At 36.1% G+C, this 14,681-nt stretch overlaps 1 long non-coding RNA gene across 1 annotated transcript; it reads right to left on the bottom strand.

The window, feature by feature from the left end:
• Window positions 1–325: 325 nt before the first annotated feature.
• LOC116553271 lies at window positions 326–14,248 on the bottom strand. The gene is made up of 3 exons (XR_004269685.1): window positions 14,237–14,248; window positions 11,641–11,646; window positions 326–446 (listed from the first exon to the last, which is right to left on the bottom strand). It is a non-coding gene; the product is annotated as an uncharacterized LOC116553271 (long non-coding RNA).
• Window positions 14,249–14,681: the final 433 nt, after the last annotated feature.

Below are 14,681 nucleotides of genomic sequence, written 5' to 3'. Positions count from 1 at the left end.
GTCCATTTGTTCTGTAGTGCAGATTAGGTCTGATGGTTGTTGCGTTTCTTTCTGGGAGAGCTGTTCAGTGCTAAAAGTGGGTGCTGAGTCTCCAGCTATTGTTGTATTGTGTTCCAGCTCTCTCTTTAGCGCAAATAATATTTGCTTTATATATCTGGGTTCTCCAGTGTTGTGTCCATATATATTTACAGTGATTATATCCTGTTGTTGGGTGTACCCCTTTAGCATTATATAATGACCTTCTTTGTCTCTTATTACAGTTTTTGTTTTGAAATCTGTTTTGTTTAAATATAAGTTCACCTGCCTTTTTTTGTTGTTGTTTCCATTGGTGTAGAATATCTTTTTCTACCCTTTATTTTCAGTCTATGTATATCTTTATAGGTGAAGTGTGTTTCTTGTAAGCAACAGATCATGGGGTTGTGTTTTATCATCCATTCCATCAGTCTCTTACATTCAGTGTTATTACTGATAAGGGACTTAATCCTGCCATTTCATTATTTATTTTCTGGTTGTCTTGTAGCATCCCTTCCTGTCTTCTTTTTATTGAAAGTGATTTTTTCTTATGGTATAATTTAATTTCCTGATTTTTATATTTTGTGTGGTCATTGTATGTTTTTTGACTTGAAGTTACTGTGAGGCTTGCAAATACTATCTTATAACCCATTGCTCTAAGCTGATGACAAGTTAACACTGATTACAGAAACAAACATGCAAAAAGAAAATGAATAAAAACTTTACACTTTACTTTTATCTCCCTAGTTTTTAACTTGTTGTTCCTGTTTATCTTATTGTACTATCTATGTCTTAAAAAGTTGTCATAGTTATTATTTTTAATTGGTTCATCATTTAATCTTTGTACTTGAGAGTAGTTTATACACAATTATGGTGTTATACTATTCTGTATTTTTCTATGTGTTTACTATTACCATTGAGTTTTGTACCTTCAGATGATTTCTTCTTACTCATTAACATCCTTTCTGTTAAAGAATTTCCTTTAGCATTTCTTGTAGGACAGGTCTAGTGTTGATGGAATGCCTCAGCTTTTGTTTTTCTGGAGAGCTCTGTTATTCTCTTTCATGTTTAAAGGCTATTTTTGCTGGATATACTATTCTAAGGTAAATGATTTTTTTTTCCTTCAGCACTTTGAAAACATCATGCCACTGTCTCCTGGTCTGTAAGGTTTCCACTGAGAAGTCTGCTGCTTGATGTATTGGAGCTTCTTTGTGTGTTGTTTGTTTCTTATCTCTTGCTGTTTTTAGAATCGTTTCTTTATCCTTGACCTTTGGGAGTTTGGTTATTAAATAATTTGATCCAGAGCTGAGTTTAGTCCTGAATATCCTTGTTAACTTTCTGACTCGTTGATCTGTATAATCTTGACAGTGGGGTGTTGAAGTCTCCCATTGTTATTGTGTGGGAGCCTAAGTGTCTGTGTAGGTCTTAGGCTCAAGAACTTGTTTTATGAATCTGGGTGCTTCTGTTTTGGGTGCACATATATTCAGAATACTTAGCTATTCTTGTTGAATTGTTTCCTTTAGCATTATGTAATGCCCTTCTTTGTCTTTTTAATCTGTGTTTAAAGTCTGTTTTGTCAGAGAGTAGGATTGCAACCCCTACTTTTTTTTTTTTTTTTTTTGGCTTTCTAGTTGCTTCGTAAATTTTCCCCCATCCCTTGGTTTTGAGCCTGTGTGTGTCTTTGCATGGAACATATCTCAAAATAATAAGAGCTATTTATAACAAACCCACAGCTAACATCATATTGAATGGGCAAAAGCTGGAAGCATTTCCTTTGAAAACTGGTACAAGACAAGGATGCCCTCTCTCACCACTCCTATTCAACATAGTATTGGAAGTTCTGGCCAGGGCAATCAGGGAAGAGAAAGAAATAAGGGTATTTAAATAAGAAGAGAGGAAGTCAAGTTGTCTCTGTTTGCAGATGACATGATTTTATATTTAGAAAACCCCATTGTCTCAGCCCCAAAACTTCTTGATCTGATAAACAACTTCAGCAAAGTCTCAGGATACAAAATCAGTGTACAGAAATCACAAGCCTTCCTTTATACCAATGATAGGCAAGCAGAGAGCCAAATCTTGAATGAACGCCCACTCACAATTGCTACAAAGAGAATACCTAGGAATACAGCTCACTAGGGATATGAAGAACGTCTTCAAGGAGAACTACAAAACGGCTGCTCAAGGAAATAAGATAAGACACTAACAAATAGATAAACATTGCATCCTCATGGATAGGGGAAATCAATATGAAAATGCCATACCGCCCCAAGTAATTTTTAGATTCAATGCTATTCCCATCAAACTACCATAGACATTTTTCACAGAATTAGAAAAAAAACTATTTTAAATTTCATATGGAATCCAAGAAGATCCTGTATAGCCAAGATAATCCTAAGCAAACAGAATAAAGCTGGAGGCATCATGCTACCTGACGTCAAATTGTACTGCAAGGCTGCAGTAACCAAAACAGCATGGAACTGTTGCCAAAATAGACCCACAGACTAATGGAGAAGAGAGGCCTCAGAAATAACACCACACATCTACAACCATCTGATCTTTGACAACCCTGACAAAACAAGCAATGGGGAAGGGATCTCCTAATCAGTAAATGGTTGCTACTTCAACTTTGTTAATGGTTTGTTGAACCTTTTTGTTTCTTCTTGATTCGATCTTACTAGGTTGTGTGTTGCTAGAAATTTATGCGTTTTCTCTAGGTTATTTAATGTTGGCATATGACTGTTTATAATAGTCCCTTATGATCCTTTTCATTTCTGAGGCATTTGTTGTAAGGTCTCCTCTCTAATTTGTGATTTTTTTTAAATTTTTTATTTATTTTTATTTTTTGTTGTCCAAGTTGGAGTGCAGTGGTGCCATCTCGGCTCACTGCAACCTCCGCCTCCCAGGTTCAAGCAATTCTCCTGCCTCACCATCCTGATTAGCTGGGACTACAGGGATGCACCACTACACTTGGCTAATTTTTTTTTAATTTTTAGTAGAGGTGGGGTTTCGCCATGTTAGCCAGGATGGTCTTGATCTCCTGACCTCGTTGCTGCCTGCCTTGGCCTCCCAAAGTGCTGGGATTACAGGCATGAGCCACAGCACCTGGCCTGTGATTTCATTTATTTGAATCTTCTGTCTGCCTTAGTTGGTCTAGCTAAGGATTTTTCATCTTTGTTTATTTTTGCAAAAAAAAAACAACCCACCTCTTTGTTTTATTGATATTTTTCCTACAGTTTTTCTATTCTCATTTGATATATTTCTGCTCTGATCCTTATTGTTTCCTTCCTTCTGCTAATTTTGAGCTTAGTTTGTTCTTAGTTTGTTCTTTTTCTAGGTCCTTTAGGTGTAATGTTGAGGTGTTTATTTGTGATCTTTGTTCTTCTTTTAGATGTACATGTTTATTGCTATAAACTTTGCTTTTACAACTGCTTCTGCTGTGTCCCATGAGTTTTGGCATGTTTTGTTTCCATTTTTTCTCTATATATTTTAAATTTTTCTGTATGATCTCTTTTCCTTTTCTTTTCTTTTTTTTCTTTTTTTTTTTGGCCATATTGGCTGTTCAGATGCAAGATTTTTGATTTCTTATATTTGAGAATATTCCAGGTCTTTTTTTTCCTGTTATTATTTTCTACTTTTTTATACCATTGACTACATTTTATACCACTGACAACATTTTATACCATTGTAGTCAGAAAAGATTTTGATATATTTTTAGTCTTAAATTTGTTAAACTTGTTTTGTGATCTAACATATGATCTGTCCTGGAGAATGTTTCATGTGGGTCTGAGGAGAATATGCATCCTGTGAATGTTCGACATATATCTCTTAGGTCCATTTGATTGAAAGTATAGGTGAACAAAAAAGTATAGGTGAAGTCCAACATTTTCTCATTAATTTTCTCCTGGATCATCTTCCTATTCTGAAAGTGTGATATTGAAATCTCCTACAAGTATTGTATTGCTGTCTATCTCTCCCTGCAGATCTGTTAATATTTGCTTTATATATTTAGGTGCTCTGATGTTGGGTGGTGCATATGTATTTATAATTGTTATGTTTTCTTTTTTTACAGTTTTGAATATAAAGTCTATTTTATCTGATAAATAGCTACTTCTCTATTTTGATTTCCATTTGTATGGGATATCTATTTTCATCATTTCATTTTCAGTCTACATGTTTCTTTACAAGTGAAATGAGTTTCTTTTAGGCAGCATGTAGTTGGGTCCTGTTTTAAATTGATTTTGCTGCTCTGTACATTTTATTAATTTTAGATCATTTACATTTACAGTAATTATTGATAGGTAAAGATTTACTATAGATATTTTATTTATTGTTTTCTGGATATTTTGTGGATTATTCCTTTCTTCTTGCAGTCTTTCTTTGTAATTATGTAATTTTCTGTAGTAGTATGCTACTTTTTTGTAATTATGTAATTTTCTGTAGTAGTATGCTATTTTCTTTTTCTCTACTGTGTATCTACTATAGATGTTTGCCTTGGGGTTACCATGAGGCTTATGTGAAACATCTCATAGTTATGTCCAACTTAACTTGACTCACATAGAAGAGGTGGGAATTTCTAAATGAAGCTTACAACTGGGACTTCAGGTGTTTATGTTTCAGGAATCTTCAAAATTTATGAGATCTCTAGAGCTGTAGCTGCCACTGTAATGAACTGGAAGGATTCATTTCCTGCCAAAGGGTAGCTAAATCACCTCTCTTACCGAACCCAACAGTGACTCAGACATTCAATCATTTCTCTGGTCATTGAATTACAAAAGATTCATTAAACTACTCGATGTGAGAAACTGCTCCATGGCTTAGTGATACCAGTGTAAACAAAGTGCATTTGCTCCATTGTAGCAGTTGTATGGTGGTATAAAAGCTAAACATGGTATTGGAAGCTTTTCAGAATTGAAACTGTGTGACCTTGGGCAAGTCCAAACCTCTTTGATATTAGTATCCTCAACTATAAATTGGGATAATATCTGTCCCAAATAAATTGTCTTTAGATGATCAGATATGCTAATGCATACTAATGCATGTGGGAGTACTTTTTAATGGGTATTTTTTTTTCATTTGCTTTTTTTTAAAACATAGACAACTGGTTAAATAGCATTTCTTCTCAAGCGTCCAACTTGGTAGAGAACCGTGATGACCAGAATGTGATGAAAGGGTTGAGCATGTCTTATGTGTTTTAAAACTAGGTTCATCACTAGAACTGTTTCCAAAAGAAAGCACAATGACAATAATGAATTTAAGATCTGTCAAAACACGAGTGATAAAAATTTCATCTTCAAATTTTTAATGCTCTTATTAGGAACTTTTATTTTTCACAAATGAAACATGGTTTCACATCTTTATAACTGTCCAACTTTTAAAATTATCCAGCATGTTCCTGAATTTAACAGGTTTTAATTTCTAAGTTACTCTCTACTTTTCCATGCATTGCAACCTGGAAGTGAATATGAAATCCATGAATACACAGTAATATTTTCAGTTATTCATTTGTTTACTGACTAACTTGTTCTCTCATTGGTAACATATTAAAGTAATATATTTAAAAATACTTGTACAGCTTGGGAAATGAAAGAGTATGAATATATCTGACCCAGGGATATTCTTACAAATGTCCAGTAGCATAGGAAGAAATACACTGAGAGAAAAGTATGCTGGTATAATTTATCTGGTTATAATTTATTACAACCTTCTTTTCTGGATTAATTATTGTGTGAACACATTTTAAAATGTCACAGAAGTAATGTGTCATGGTGAACCTGTATAATTAAAATGTGGTTTACCAGTTCCTTTTCTCAGATTATAAATTATTGACGTTGTGATTGTATTAGCGCAGCTTTGTTAATTCCTCTCATGTTTAACGTCTGCCCATGGGAATAGATTTGCTTATAATATTAATGAACCAAAAGATGGATGGTGAGAGTTCATTGCCATGGTTGATCTGATTTGTAAAAGGCTAATATAGTCACGTGAGTTTAATGTTATGTTTATTTCTCTATTCTGTGTCATCATCTAGTAGCAAAACAGATGGGAAGTCCCTTTTGAGGTCAGTGCTCACGTAGAATAGCAAAGCTGAAAATCAGTCGTGCACTGAGATTAAAATGGAGTGGTTGGGAACATGAAAGTGGGGGAAATATGTAAACAGAAAGTATGAAAGAGTGGAAACAGAGGTAGTCACATGAAAGTAGTTCTGGAAGAAGGTTTCAGGAAGATACGGCATTTGCGTAGGTCAGGTCCTGCCACTCCCTGGGGTTAGTCGATCTCATAGTTATCATATCCATGCCTAACTGACTGGGTTATGTTGTATGTGTGCTTTTAATTCATAAGAATTAAAGTATAAATGGCCAACAGGTCTATGAAAAAAATGCTCAGCATCACTAATCATCAGGTTGTCATCTTTCCCAGTTAGGAGAGCTATGATTAAAAAGGCAATAAATGCTTGCAAGAATGCTGAGAAAAGGGAACTCTTACATACTGTTGATGGGGTGTAATTTAGTACAGCTATGAAGGTAAACAGTATAAAGATTTCTCAAAGAACTGAAAATGGAACTACCATATGATCCAGAAATCCCACTCCTGGGTATTTATCCAAAGAAAAGGGAATCAGTATATCAAAGGGAGACCTGCAACCCCATGTTTATTGCAGCACTGTTCATAATAGCTAGAATATCGAGCCAACCTGCGTGTCCAACAGATGAACGGTAAAGAAAATGTGTATATACACAAGGGAATTCCATTCAGCCATAAGAGAAAGTAAAAATCCTTTCATTTGCAGCAAGATGGATGAAACTGGAGGCCATTAAAGTAAGAGAAATAAGGCAGACCCTGACAAGTACCACGTTTTCACTCATATGTTGGAGCTAAAAATGCTGACCTCATGAAGGTAGAGTGTAGGATGATGGTTACCAGAGACTGGGATGGGTTTATGTCTGTGGGAGGGGATAAAGAGAGGTTAGTCAATGGTTGCAAACATTAGTTGGAAGAAATAAATACCTGTGTTTGACAGCACAGTAGGGTGACTATAATTAACAATATGTATTTCAAAAAAGCTAGAAGATTTGAAATGTTCCCAACACAAATAAATGATAAATACTTGAGGTGATGAATATCCTAAATACCTGATCAATAACTTAATTTGATCATTATACATTTCATGAATGTATCAAAGTATCAAATGTATGCCATAAAAATATACAAATATTGGTAAAAAATTACAAAGAATTATGTATAATAACCAACAAAAATAAAAGATCAAGGAAAAGTAATCCTTTAAATCATGCAGGGGAGTCTTCCAGTGAGTTCCTTCAATGAACAGGAATGGCCTTTCCCTCATGCCTTTTAAAGTGTCAGCATCTTGCTAAGTTAAGTGGAACTTTTGTATTAAAACACAGCACTGATTTGAATAATGTCTTACCTCAAATGAAAGCCAAATACTTCTTAGTGATTCTTTCAAATGCTGGGAAAAAAAAAACATCAATGAGGTATTTTTGAGATACATATTTTTTTTTCTGATCTGATAAGATTTGCAAGAGTATTATCAGTGATCTATATTTTTTTCTTCACCTAATAGACTAATGTTAGAACCTAACCCAGGAGTAAGCTGTGACTCCATTGCATTCTCCATTAAGAATAAATAAAATTTACCCAGGCCAAGGAGTCCAAGGCAGATAACTGGACTCTGCCAGATGCTGCAGGACTAGGCAGCAGCTGCCTGGAGTCAGCAGATAGCTAATAAAGAGGCAGGCACATCCAGGGTGGTAGACAGGTTTCAGACACAAATAACAGTGGGTAGGAAAGTACAGCTACTGGGATTTCAGGCTTAAAAACAGATTCCAGAGATGAAGAGATAAGCAAATAAAGGGAGAAGAAAACAAGAAGGAAAGGCTAGTAAATGGTATTACAATCTGATTAGAGTGGAGAAGTCACTTGATTTCTGATATATTGGGTCAATCTCAGGTTATATGCCAATTAGGTACAATTAACATTTTAGCCATCTCTTTGCTTCAAATACCCAAATATTTTATTCCATAATCAAATTTTCTTTTTTTTCTGTTTGTCTTAACATGGTTTGGCCATGTTAAACATGAATTTATACTGGAGGAATCAAAGATGTGTTATATATTTAAAAATAATTTTGTATAGTACAGCTCTTGTTAGGGTATAAACACATTTGATTGAAGAATTTTCTTTGCTCTTAGAGGACACTAAGAGAAAAAATACTGCAAAACTACAGAGAAAAATTATGGCGCAAGTAAAACAGCAATATTAACTTTTTGCTGTTAGTATGCCAGGGATACTTAAAATTTGTTGTAGATTGACTACCGCGGAAAACAGACTCAGATGGAAATGAGTGTGAAGGATGTTTCTTAGGGAGTGGACTTGGGCTCAGCACTTGGGGTGTGGGGAAAGGAAAGAATTAGGGTTGGGCAGAGGAAGAATTGGGGCTGTGATGCATCACAACAGGGACGCAGCTGACTCCAAAGGGAGCCCTGAAGCTTGGGTAGCTTTGCAGAGTTGTTCGTCTTTGGGGAGAGGAGCTGGCTGTTTATCCCCAGTACTTGGGTAGGGATTCACTGGAGAAGAGGTAATCTCTTTCAGCGAGGTCATACCCAGCTCGGGGTATATGTCCTTGGGTCTTGAAGGGAATAGGGCAGAGAGATCTGGGCACTGCAGCATTCATGACAATTCCTCCATATTTCTGTGGCCATTTGTCTCATATAAGTTCTCAGGGTGGCTCCTTTAGGACTCTGGTGGGACTTTCTCTTTGGAGAAACTTGTAAGGTTATAAGGGAAAAAGGTTAGTAGGACAAATTGCAGCCCCCGCTGGCTACTGGGGAGGCAGAGCTCTAGGCTAAACCCTCTGATTCATTCTAGAGCCCTTTACCTTAGTTCTTACAATGGTAGAAGGATGCTAACTTTGTGGGTAGCCCTCAACTTCCTTCCTGTGGGGACCAAGTTCATGTTTACTTTTCTTAGGCTATGGCTATGGCTATTATGGGTTTATGATTAAAATTAGATGATGGAATACTAACGTGTGCCAACTACCTTGGTGTTAAGCTGATTGCTCACTTCTCCAATGTGGAATAGCAGGTTTCCTCCTGATGACTAGGCCATGTACCTTTTCCAGGATGGCAATTATCCCTATTCTGTTTGTTGTTGTTGGCCCTGAACACAAGGTGCACAAAACGTTGAAGGGGCAGCTGTATTTTCTATCTGCTGGTAGAAGAGTTCTCTATACCGGTGGTGCCCAGAATTGTGGAAATGGGAAGCATGCATTCCCAAAGTGGGTTACTGGGGGTGATAGCGGCAGGAGCCATTGTGGCTTCCATGCCTTAATTCTGAGACCCATATATTTTTTCTTTGGGGAATAGTGCATCAAATAATGGTCACTGATTTAGCATGCACACTGTATACTGGAGGATGGTGCCCCATTGTTCATTTCTAATAATGTTTAGAAATTTTACAAATGTTTCTAAACATTATTAGAAATTAATGTCAATGCCACTCAGAGTTTGTGAACCCTGCTACATATCGTCTAATGGAAGAACGCTAGGAAAAACTCCCGGATAAACATCTTAAACAGAACTTGCCATTGTGTGTCAAAGACTCTGCTAATGATGCAGCCTCCCAGTACAAACAATACCTATGACTTGTCCTCAGCTTTTCAATCTGGGTTTGCTCTACAGTAGAATTAGAATTTAAAACACCATGTCAGCCAACTCAGTGAAGTTCAATTGTGAGTAGAATTTCTGCTTCTGAATTCTTATAGTTTAAATTATGGCCTGTGTGTTGTAAACTCCAGAAACTTCTTTGAAAATGTGTGGGCAAAAAATGTTCCTCTAATAGCTATTGAAAGAATGCAGTTTACTAAAGGGAATTAGACTAGGGGATATAGATTTAATTCCATTCGCTTTGATTTAAAGCAAAATACAGTAAGAATTTGATAAATTTATGAACCCAAGCTAACCGGAACCCTCAGTTAACTTAATTTTTGTTGTTGTTGTTGCTATATTTCATAAGAAGGAGACAAAAAGTAGAAACTAGTTCACACTCAAGATTTATGTCCCGGCCGGGCGCGGTGGCTCAAGCCTGTAATCCCAGCACTTTGGGAGGCCGAGGCGGGTGGATCACGAGGTCAAGAGATCAAGACCATTCTGGTCAACATGGTGAAATGCCGTCTCTACTAAAACTACAAAAAATTAGCTGGGCATGGTGGCGCGTGCCTGTAATCCCAGCTACTCAGGAGGCTGAGGCAGGAGAATTGCCTGAACCCAGGAGGCGGAGGTTGCAGTGAGCCGAGATCGCGCCATTGCACTCCAGCCTGGGTAACAAGAGCGAAACTCCGTCTCAAAAAAAAAAAAGATTTATGTCCCTTCAAAAATCACCTTCCAGGGATGCATGAGTCCCATACAGATTCAATCCAGTGTTCACATCCCATATTTACAATCCCTATGCAGAGGTAATGATGTTTAAAATAATGACTCAAAGATATTACAAAATATAAAATGATCAAAGGAAGATTCAGTAATGTTCTGGAGACTGCCTATGTAGGAAAGAAAATTTGCCTATGTACTTAAAAAAAATCACACACACACGCAAGTGAATAGACTGACAAGTGTTACAAACAAACTCAGAGTTAATCAGATAATCAATTTCCAAAGCATTATGCTCACCTGTGGTCTTACTCTGTTTGATTTAACCCATACCTCACTTGGTGGCATCTATGTCCTCAGTAGTTTAGGCAACCTTTTCTCAAAGCCCCATGTCATCAGCAGTGCAAGGTTAGAGGTGTCCTGGTTCACACCTGTGTGTGTCTTTCCACATGTCGGACTTCTGTTGAAGAAGAACTCATCCTAATTCTCTGAGTTCTTCAGAGAATTTCCAATCACAAAAGCCACAAGCTACATGGAGTTCCCAAGGAGACAGTTCTCCTTAGCACTTCCCGTTCACTCTGTAGTCAGAGCCATGGGCAACACAGACTCAGTCCATTCGACAAGTCAGTCTACATTGTATACCATACATAATAGTATATTTAACCAAAATATAAATAATTATAGGTTAAATATTCCACAAAAAACAAGGTAGCACTTCACATCAAGAGGAGAAAGAGATAGGAGAAAGGGTAAATGAGCAAGTCCCAGTGGGAGCAAAGAAGACAAAAGGATTCCTGGTCTGGTCCATTGGTCTCCCAAGGAGGAGTCCTTGATGTGGAAGAGCCTTTAGAGGTGGATGCCAAGTGCTTATCGTGGCTGACTGCAAGACTGGGTTAATTAAGGTGGCTGTTTGGAGAGGCTGAGGGTCTGCATTTTTTTTTTTTTAAGTCTTAGAGTCCTCTGGTAAGAACCTACAGTGGAAGAGTGTGCTTGTTATGTCCTTACCTGGTTGGATGCTGTCTTTACATTTTTATTTGTTTGTTAACCAAAATATCCTTGTTGGCAAAGTCTCATATAAAATATAAAATGCAGTATTTTTCTAAGACGGAGTTTAATGAAGGGTTGCTCTATACACCCCAGTGTCATCGTTTTGGGGTATTTCTGGATTTACTTCCTCAGAGTTTACTCTCCTATTTCTGGGGGACTTTTCAATTTCTGTTGCTACCTGGTTGCCAAATATTACTTCTTTCTAGAATTCATTAAAGAATTAAAATCCAGTAAAAATATAAAGATTTTTGTGAGTTTTGAAAGAAAAGTCATATCACACAAGGAGTCAATGGAAATCTTCTTGGCCCAGTGTAATTTCCACCCTTCCTCTTGTGGCCATTCTTCATCCAAAACCTTCTGGGCCTCTGGCGAAGTGTCTGTCCCCACCTAGTACAGCCCCTAGGTCTTAGAAGGGAGTGATTCCCTGAAGCTGATAATAATTTTTAGCTCTCTCTTGGTCTCCTCTCCCTGTGTCCTGTTGAATTCTAATGAATAATATTCACATCACATTAAATTTTTATTTCTTATGAAATTTTTCTACATTGCCATCTCGTCTCCCAGTCCTTGAAGAATGAATAGCCCTTGATCTTGCAGGTCCAGCAATCTCAATTCAGTTCAGCTGCCACATTTGATAGATGAGGAAACTAAAGCTCAGAGAAGGGAAGTGATTTACCAAAAAATATTGGGGCTATTTGGAAGCAGAGCTGAAGCCGTAACTCTGGTCTTCTTCCTCTTAGGCCAATGCCCCTATCTACTTGTGTCATTTTTTGCTTCATTCCAGATTGGCAAGACTGTAATAATGAAAGATGACAGGGTTGCTTATGTACCTTGTGTTCTTGTCTATTATAACTATAAACCTGAGTATATGTTTCCCAGAATAGTTAATCATCTAATAGAAGTGTGTTAATCATCCCAGAATAGTTAATCATCTAATAGATAGTGTGATTTCTTGTCCTGTAAATCATGAAAAAACACCTCCTGTACCTTCTATTAATGTTTGCCATATTGTTTTTTAGGCTACGAGGAATTGGTCTCAGTGTAATTGTGTATAAATACTGCCCATTGGTCTCTCCTAATTAGCAGATGCTGACTAACATTACAAGGTAATAATTGGTTATACTGTATTAGGAGAATAACAATTATAACAATATTACTTGCCAAAAAACTTCATACTTTCTTTTCCTATTCAGTGAAGCAATTGTTTGGCTTTATGGCTACACACAGTTTTTCTTTCATAGCTAAGTTTATTTTAGTCATAAGGCAATCAAGTGGCACAAAAGTATTAAAAACTACAGGAAACCAACATCTAGCAAATAAATTTGAAGATCATGTTCACCCCAAATAAACAAGCGCCTTTAAAAAAATTCTTCCAACTTTTAACTTCAAACACAGAAAAGTTGAAAAAGAAGTACCATCAAGACACCTGTGCCCTTTATTTAGAGTCACAAATTATTAACATTTTCTGGGATTGGCTTTCTGTGTCTCTATGTCTCTTTTCCTCTTCACAGACACACTCATTTTCTCTCTTACACACACATACATATACATGCACACACTCACATTTTGGGGAGCTCTGAACTGCTTGAAAGCAAATTGCAGACATCAAGATTATACAAGAATACTTAAGGTATTTTTCCCAAAATTAGCACATTCTTTTATATTACTGCAATAACAATCACAAGACATTTGCAACTGATAATTAATATTATGTAGTATACAGTCTAAACTTAAATGTCTTCCAAGTGCTCTCAAATATTCTTTCTATTAGTCAGGGATCATATGTTGGATTTTTGGTCATGTTTCTTATTTTCATCAGTCTAGAATACTGCTTATCCTCCATGCTTTTCCCTCATCTTTCACAACCTTGACATTTTTGAAGAGTCCAGACTAATTGTCTGACAGAATGTTTCTCAAACTGGATTCATCTAACTGTTCTTCTGGATTAGATAAATGTTTAGACAAATATTATGTTTCCCATTGCATCACATCAGGAAGTTTATAATGTCACTGTATCTCAATATTTGTGAAGCTAAGCTTCATCTCTTCGTTTTAAATTTCATACTTAATAAACATTTGATGGGTAATAGACATATATGAAAGTCCTTTTCCTAACAATATGTTAGTGTATAGTATTAGGAGTAATTTCATGCCAGAATCTCATGTTACCTTGGTGGTATTTGCAAAACAGTGATTTTAAATTTCAGGTATTTTTCTAGATCAGGGGCCAGTAGATTTTTTCAGTAAAGAGCCACATTCTAAGTCTTTTAGGCTTTGTGGGCCACATATGGTCTCTGTTACATATTCTATTTCTTCTTTAGCTGTGTAAAAATTATTAGCTCATGGACGGCAGGAAAATAGTCTGCAGCAGGATTTGGGCCATGTGTAGTAATTTGTCAAAGTCCTGTTCTGTGTTATAAAGAAGAGCTTTCCTTTTCCTTGTAACACCTGTGTGTGTGTGTATGTGTGTCAGAGGGAGAGAATGAGAGTCTTTAATAACTTTATTTCTTTTATAGAGTTGGTCTGCTTAAGCTTTTGTTTTTTAAATAAATACTCTTTTGGATTTAACTTTGGTAGATAACACTGTCTTAAGAAAATTTCAATTTCATCTTCTTCTATGCTTTCTGATACAATACCCACTAGCTGCATGAGACCATTCAAATTTAAACTAATTATAATGAAATTAAAGTTAGAAATTAAATAAATTAATAATTAGAAAAAAATTCAGTTTCTTAGTCACATGAGCCACATTTAAGTGTACAAGTATTCACTCAACACACGTAGCTAGCGGCTACATATTGAACAGTGCAGATGTAGGACATTTTTATGATTTAGAAGTTGTATTGGATAGTAATCAATGCAGATTTCAAATGTATTTGCATAGAGTTGTGCAAAATAGTCCCTTATATATAATCATAAGTTAACTCTAATTATAAATTAGAGTTAACTTATAATTTTTTTCCTGTCTTTTTTGCTTTTATGCTTATTTCCTTTCTTACTAACTTGTCTATTTCCTTTTTTTCAAGGTACCAAAGTATTTATTATATCTACTGTTTTTTGCTTTTTATCTCGCATTTTCCTTTCCTTATGCTTGCTTTTGATTTAGTTTATCAGTTTGTTTGTTTTTTTAAACTTTTATTTTAGGTCCAGAGGTACCTGTGCAGGTTTATTATATAGGTGTCACTGGGGATTTGTGTACAGATTATTTGTCACCTATGTGGTAGGCACAGTACCTGATAG

The sequence above is a fragment of the Sapajus apella genome, unplaced genomic scaffold (genome assembly GCF_009761245.1).
Source record: "Sapajus apella isolate SASKATOON/1434 unplaced genomic scaffold, GSC_monkey_1.0 scaffold12, whole genome shotgun sequence".
Classification (NCBI taxonomy): Eukaryota; Metazoa; Chordata; class Mammalia; order Primates; family Cebidae; genus Sapajus; species Sapajus apella.
The sequence above is the reverse complement of the archived record's forward strand: the minus strand, read 5'-3'. Positions and strand labels throughout refer to the sequence as shown.